Source organism: Choloepus didactylus, chromosome 7 (assembly GCF_015220235.1).
Source record: "Choloepus didactylus isolate mChoDid1 chromosome 7, mChoDid1.pri, whole genome shotgun sequence".
In the NCBI taxonomy this organism is placed as follows: domain Eukaryota; kingdom Metazoa; phylum Chordata; class Mammalia; order Pilosa; family Megalonychidae; genus Choloepus; species Choloepus didactylus.
The window spans coordinates 72,974,509-72,981,821 of NC_051313.1; the positions used below are offsets into that span (position 1 = coordinate 72,974,509).

The window sequence follows — 7,313 nt, forward strand, 5'->3', positions numbered from 1 at the left end:
TACCAATTTCTCATCAAAAAACCATGAAAGTGAGAAGGTACTAACAAAGAAAAACTGCCAGCCCCAAATCTTCATCTGGCAAAACTGTCTTTTAAAAATGAGGGGAAGGCCTAGTGGGCCACACGTGCAGCCGTGTTTGAATGGCCCAGAGTGGGGCCCAGCCCGGTACCTGAGGAATGCTCTAGGCTGCTGGGCATGGTTCATCATTAGCACAAGGACTGAACTGAGGCACTGTGGTACCATGAGGTGCTGGTATTTAAGAGATTATGGCATCTGAAACCCACAATGTTAAAAAATGGAACTTTTGTAATAATTATTGAGGATCATCCCTTTGATTTTCCTAGAAAAAGGATCTCTAATTTCACTAATAAGAACATAAGTGAAGTTAAGAAATCTCCAAAATAGTTGGCTGCTTACATAAATAGAACAGTTGGACAAGCTATGAAAAGCCCAGATAAACTACATAAGGTGATCTATTGGCAGAAAGAAAGTCCATCATCCTTTTCCAAATCCTTGTTACAGAAAAACAAACAGTCCCCAAGAAGTGGGGACTGCGACATGGCAAATAAAGAAAATGAAGCGACTTGTGCCAGCCACCTGCCTGAAAAATTACACCTTGATAGTCATATTTGGTTAACTCCAGTGATTCTGGTTCTTCACAGACACAAGCCCATCATCAAAATACAGTGTGTTTTTTTCCTGAGGTTTCTCAGGACCATGAAACAATGGCAGAAGTTTGATCAGCCAGAGTTTGAGGTTGAATACAGCTTTAACTTTCTGGAGGAAGAGGAGTGTAAGTGAACTTGTATCCTATTTGTTGAGGATAGATGATCTTGGAGTTGTGGTGGATTGCCTACATGTGATCACCAATAGTTTATGGGAAGAAAAACAACACATCTCACTTGGCTGCTGTGTAAACTTGTTTCCTCTAGTAAAATCACTACTTAAAAGCAAATTTGAAGAATATGTAGTAATTGGTTTAAACTGACTATACGCAGTCATTAAAAAGTGGTGGTCAGAGCTGTCATCCAAAACAAATTATAAATGATGGAAATATTCAGATTTTAAGACAACAATCAAGTGGATTGTGAGAACAGGAAAACCAACTTTGGTTCCAGGATATACTGGCAGTATAGCTAAGGATGTAGATTCTTATTTATTACAATTGCAGTGAGAGATTTCATCCACTTAAGAGCGCTTGGTTATTCAAAATATCCCTAGACTTTCTGATTTCCAAAAAAAAATCTCATCTCAGAACTGTGAACTATGAAGGAAATCAAAACCATTTTTGATGCAATACTAGTGACAAGTGATACTAGTGACAAGCAATACTAGAAAACACTTTGAATTGTATGTAAATTAAAATATCACATATCAAATTTTGTGGGATGCAGATTGTATTAGTTGGGGTTCTCGAGGGAAACAGAACCAACAAGAGAGATCAGTAAATATGAGATTTTATAAAAGTATCTTGCACAACTCTGGGGATGCATGAGTCCAAATTCTGTAGGGCAGGATGCACAAGTCCAAATTCCATAGGGTAGGCAGCAAGCTGGCAACTCCAATGAAGGTCTTTGATGAACTCCCCAGGATAGGCTGGCTGGTTGAAGCAAAAATGAAAGTTCTCTCTCTTCTCCCTTAAAAGTCTTCGACTGATTGGATTAAATCCAACTGATTGAGATCTCTTACTGCGGAAGACATGCCCTTCATTGATGTAGTCAGCCACAGATGTAATCAATTGCCTTCTGGCTTATTAACCAGCCACAATTGTCCTTGCAGTAATGGTTAGGCCAGGGCTTGCTTGACCAGTCACCTGGGCACCATCACCTGGCCAAATTGACACATGAACCCAACCATCACACAGATCTAGCAGAACTTGGAAATTTTATAGCATTAAATACTTATGTTGTAAAAGAAGATGTGTCTCAAGCCAATGATTTAAACTTCCACATTAAGAAACTGGAGAGAAGAAGAAAAGGAAAAGAAAATTCAGTCCAAAGTTGAAGTCAATTAAATGGAAAATAGAAAAACAATAAAGAAAATTAATGAAGCCAAAACTGGTCTTTGGGAAGATGAATAAAATTGATAAGCCTATAGCCAGATTGACCAAGAAACAAAGAGAGAAGACATAATTTACCAAAATCAGGAATAAAAGAGGGACATCACTATACTCTACAGAAATTAAAATGATTAGAAAAGTATGAGCAATTTTAGGCTCATAAATGCAACAATTTAGATGAAATAGACCAATTCATTGAAAGACACAAACTACCAGTGTTTATTCAAAGAGAAATAGCTAACTGAATAGTCTTGTATCTATTAAAGAAATTATAACAAACATTCAAGTAAGAAATAACACTAATTGTACACAGAATCTTCCAGAAAACAGGGAATACTTCTCAACTCATTTTTTGAGGACAACATTCCCATGATACCAAAATAAAAGAAAGATATTCTGAGAAAAGAAAGCTATGGTCCAATATGCCTTCTATACATGGATGCAAAAATCATCAAAAATATTAGCAAATAGAATTCAGCAATATAAAAGATGGATAACACATCATGATCGAAAGAGTTTGTCTCAGGAATATAAGGCACATTCAACATTTGAAAATGTCAGTGTAATTCACTTTATCATACTATCAAACTAAAGAAGAAAAGTCATATAATATCAATAGATGCAGAAAAGGCATTTGACAAAATCTAAAATCAATTCATGATAAAATCTCTTAGGAAACTAGGATTATGGGAATTTCTTTAACCTGATAAAGGGCATTGACCAAAAAACTACACTAACATCATGCTTAATGGTGAAACACAAAGCTTTCCTTTCATAATGGGGATCAAAACAAGAATGTTCACTCTCACCTCTTCTACTGAATATCATACTGGAGGTGCTAGCCAATACAATAGGCAAGAAAAAATTTTAAGGGCATAGAGATTGAAAAAGAAGAGATAAATCTATCATCTTGCTATTAGTTTGTTGGTTGTCCTGTTTGTTATACCAGTCATGTTTTTCATTTCTAGAGTTTTTAAGTCTTTTTTTTTTGTGCACTGAAATCTATGATAAAATTTACCATTCTTTCCTCTTTTTTCTTGTACATAGTAATCATATATTTTAAGGACTTATCTAATAATTCCAGTACTAAAACCCCATGGGTTTCCTTCTATTATCTGGCATTTCTCAGTTTATGGCTAATTATTCCTATATTTAACATGCATCCTACATTTTTAATGGACACCAGACATTGTAGATCAAAAATTGTAGCAGCTTTAGTTGATGTTATCTTCTTCTAAATGGATTTTCTTTCATCAGTCAAATAGAGTGTTAGAAGACCTTGTCGAGGATTTTGATGATACTTTACGCTGTTTGGTGCACTTCAGTTTTGTCCTTTCTCCTAGTTCTAATATCTCATGGGAAATCTTGAGGCATTTACAGACCCCCCATAACTGGTGGTGCTAGAACTCCAATCTCTGTCTGAGCTATCTATTTGTGCCTTCTGGAGCACAATCTCATATTTAACATTTTCGTTATATCATGGAATTCTGCTGTAAACATTCAGTTTTATGATTTGGTGGATCAGAAGATATCCAGTTGATGATATTTAGTTTAGGTTACAAAGTCTCTTGTCTTTCAGTCTCTGTTGGAGCCCAATAGCAAATGAGCAACAGTTTTTCAAAAGGAGAATATTTGTTGACAGAAGAGGGCATGACTTTACTTTAGCTAAAGCATATTGTCTGTGATTCCTTTATTGGTAACTGCCAGAGGCTTCATATAATAACTGTGTCTGCACAGACATGTCCAACAACATTGGAACTTCTGGGTCACAAGACCTACTTGGCAGGGCATTTTTCCCTTAGCCTGGACCTGCTGCTGAGTTTTTTCCTTCTTCTAGGCTTCACACAAAACTAATGCTTTTCTGTTTCCTAAAAATTGGATTGGAAAAGCATGGCCAAATGTGGTGCATGTGGCCTTCAAAATCCCAAGACTCACCAAACATTGTGCCTCTTTCTTCATGACACTTTTTCTCACTTTAGAGGGGGATATCATGACGTGTCTCAGACCACTAGACCGTTAGGAATTGCAATGATGTGGTAAACCCCTGAACTTTTATGGGATTTATCTCCCATCCTCTGTCTTACTAATGCACCTTTGGTGCTTGATACTTTCTGCTTTCCACATCAAATTAGCAAAATGTCGTCAGTGTAATGGGCCAGTAAGAAATGGTTAGCACCTTGTCCAATCTATCTATCTATCTATCTATGTATCTATCTATCTATCTATCTATCTATCTGCCATTTATTTATTTACTTATCCTATTTAAAATTATCTTCTAGTTGTGTCTCCTATGAGGAGCCTGAATTACTTGTTTTCTGAATATATAAAGTAGCCCAAGACCTTTCTTCAGTTAGTTAAGAAAAAAATCTAATACACTGTGTTATTCTAATATTTTGGGGACTAAAGTTTCCTTACATAATGAAATTTTCATGTTTTAGTGGTAGGAACAATGCCCTAACATTTTCATATTGTTCACTTTTATTTAAAAGCTTCTTAAGTATTTCACTTACTCTGAGCATGCAAATGTGGCAAGGCATTTATCTGGGGTGGAGAACTAAAGTCCACCTACACACAGCCTCTTGCACACCATGTAGGGTTCTCCACACAGGTCTTATCAGAGTTGTACTTACTCTAGCGACATCCAGGATAGTGACTAAAGCACCTGTGAGAGGCTTACTCCCAGCTTTATCTGATATGATAAGGTTGCACAGGGAGTGTCCAGTAGCCAGTCAAGTCCTGTCTTTTGGAACCCACAAAAGTCTCAGGGATAAAGAAGGTCTTTTTTAAAGACCATCAAGATGAGAAAATCTAAGTGGCTCCTTCCCCATCAACACTGTAGATGCATACAGGAGGGAGAGACATACAGAAGGAAAGCAGACATTGGTAAAATGGTAATGTTTATTTTGACAATAGAGGTATCTTATAAAAACATGAAAAATCTGATTTTTTTTTTAAAATGGAAAGGAAAGAGAGATAGGAATTTAGGGGAAAAACACAGCATCCCTATATTAGTGAGCAAAATTGATGAGATAAAAAAGTAAATTTTTCAGGACTGGTACTTATTAAACATTTGTTATTTGATAGTTGGTGATTTAGAACTCTGAGTTGTAGTATTTGGAAAAGAAATATATCTTACTATATAATCATACTGAAGAAACCCATATCCATATATGTAATGATAATAGTAATAATAGTAATCAGTCCCAAGAGATTACATAGACTGAAATTAATAATCACAGTAATTTGTATTTGTAAGTCATCTTACAATTTTCAAAGTGTTTTCACTCACATCATCTCATTTGATCCTCATATCAGTTTATGAGATAGGAGGCACAATTTTTTTCCATCATTTTTCATGTATGAGATTGAAGCCTAGAGCAGTTTAGTGACTTGTACTGGGTTATGTGCCTGGAAAGTAGCAAAACTAGAACAGTAACTCTGGAGTTTTGCTTCCCAGCCCACTTTTGTTTCTGGTAGAATAATCATTCATAGCTCTATTTTCAGTCATGAAAATTAACACTAATTTCCAGAGTAAAGCTTGTCCATGAATAGGTATAATTCAAAGCACTTATCCATATTACTTTGAGGCATTTTTATGATTGGCCCTTTTCATGTACTGTTCAAATAATTTGAATCACCTTAAGAGATGATTAAGCTTACAGATTTCCTTTGGATTCTCTGAGTTGTTCTCCTCAATTGTAGTTTGGTTTGCAGATGACTGAGTGTACCTTTTGAAGAGCACTACTTCCATCTACTCCACCCTTTGACCCAGTTTCCACCGAGAGTTGGTGCTTTAGCTAGCCATTTATTGCAGGATGTATTTGAGCTCACTTTAAATCTGTCTCAGTGATTTTCAACTAGGCTTTTTTAATTCACTCTGGAAAGGGCAGAAGCAGGGTACCAGGAAGACATCATGAGTCCAGCCTGGAGAATGGCATATACAAGGACATCCTTAGGTTCATTCTCTTACCCACCTATTTCCTGGATCTGTCCCTTTCCATCCAGGCTCTGGAGTAAATGTGTCAATGGTTTAGACTGGGGAACCTATTTTGCTTCATACCTTCCTTGAGAGGACCAAACATGCATTGGTAGCACTGAAGGATTCCCAGAAGCCATGGAAACTTCAGATATGATGCAATTCCATGGAGAAGATCTTGTTTGACTTAGATCTTTCTGGTTACACTTGGTCCCCTTGATGATGAGAAAAGACCCATCCCTAACATTTGTGAAACCCCAGGGCAAGAATAAAAATAGAGGCCTATATACCATATGTCTAAGTATTTAAATGTTATGTCAGGCTAACAATTTGTAAAGTAAAATATGCTCTCTCCTCCTACTGCAACAATATGTCCATGATGACAAAATTGAAATACATGTATAAAGCTATGGTTTTAAAAATAACTTGATTGAGATATAATTCACATGCTGTATGTGCCAGTTTGAATGTATTATGTCCTCCAGAAAAAGCCATATTCTTTGATGCAGTCTTGTGGGGCAGATGTTTTTGGTGCTGATTAGATTTGCATGGAAATGGGCCCCACCCAACTGTAGGTGATAACTCTGATGAGCTATTTCCATGGAGGCATGGCCCCACCCGTTCAGGGTAGGTCTTGATCAGTGGAGCCATATAAATGAGCTGACAGGCAGAGGGAACTCAGCACAGCTCAGCTGTGAGTGATGTTTTGAAGAGGAGCTACAGCCAAGAGGGACACTGAAGAATGCGCAGAAGCTGAGAGAGTAGCTGCAGATAAGAGACAGTTTGAAGATGGCTGATGAAAGCAGACTCTTGCTCTGAAGAAGCTAAGAGAGGACAAACACTCCAAGAACAACTAAGAGTGACATTTTTGAGGAGCTGAGGCCTAGAGAAGAACGTCCTGGGAGAAAGCCATTTTGAAACCACAACTTGGAGCAGACACTGGCCACATGCCTTCCCAGCTAACAGAGGTTTTCCATCGGCCATCCTCCAGTGAAGGTACCTAATTGTTGATGCCTTACCTTGGACACTTTATGGCCTTAAGACTGTAACTGTGTAACCAAATAAATTGCCTTTATAAAAGCTGATCCATTTCTGGTGTTTTGCATTCCGGCAGCATTGGCAAACTAGAACACTATACATTTCATCTATTTAAAGTGTACAATTCAATGGCTTTTAGTATGTTCACAGAGTTCTTTATCAATCACTACAATCAATTTCAGAAAATTTTCATTAGCCCAAGAAGATATTCCTTACTCCCTAGCTGCCACCCCCCCAACC

The 7,313-nt window shown here is 37.2% G+C and overlaps 1 pseudogene; it reads left to right on the forward strand.

The window, feature by feature from the left end:
• The first annotated feature begins 266 nt into the window (after positions 1 to 266).
• Positions 267 to 1,174, forward strand: LOC119540609 (annotated as a pseudogene).
• The last annotated feature ends 6,139 nt before the right edge of the window (positions 1,175 to 7,313 follow it).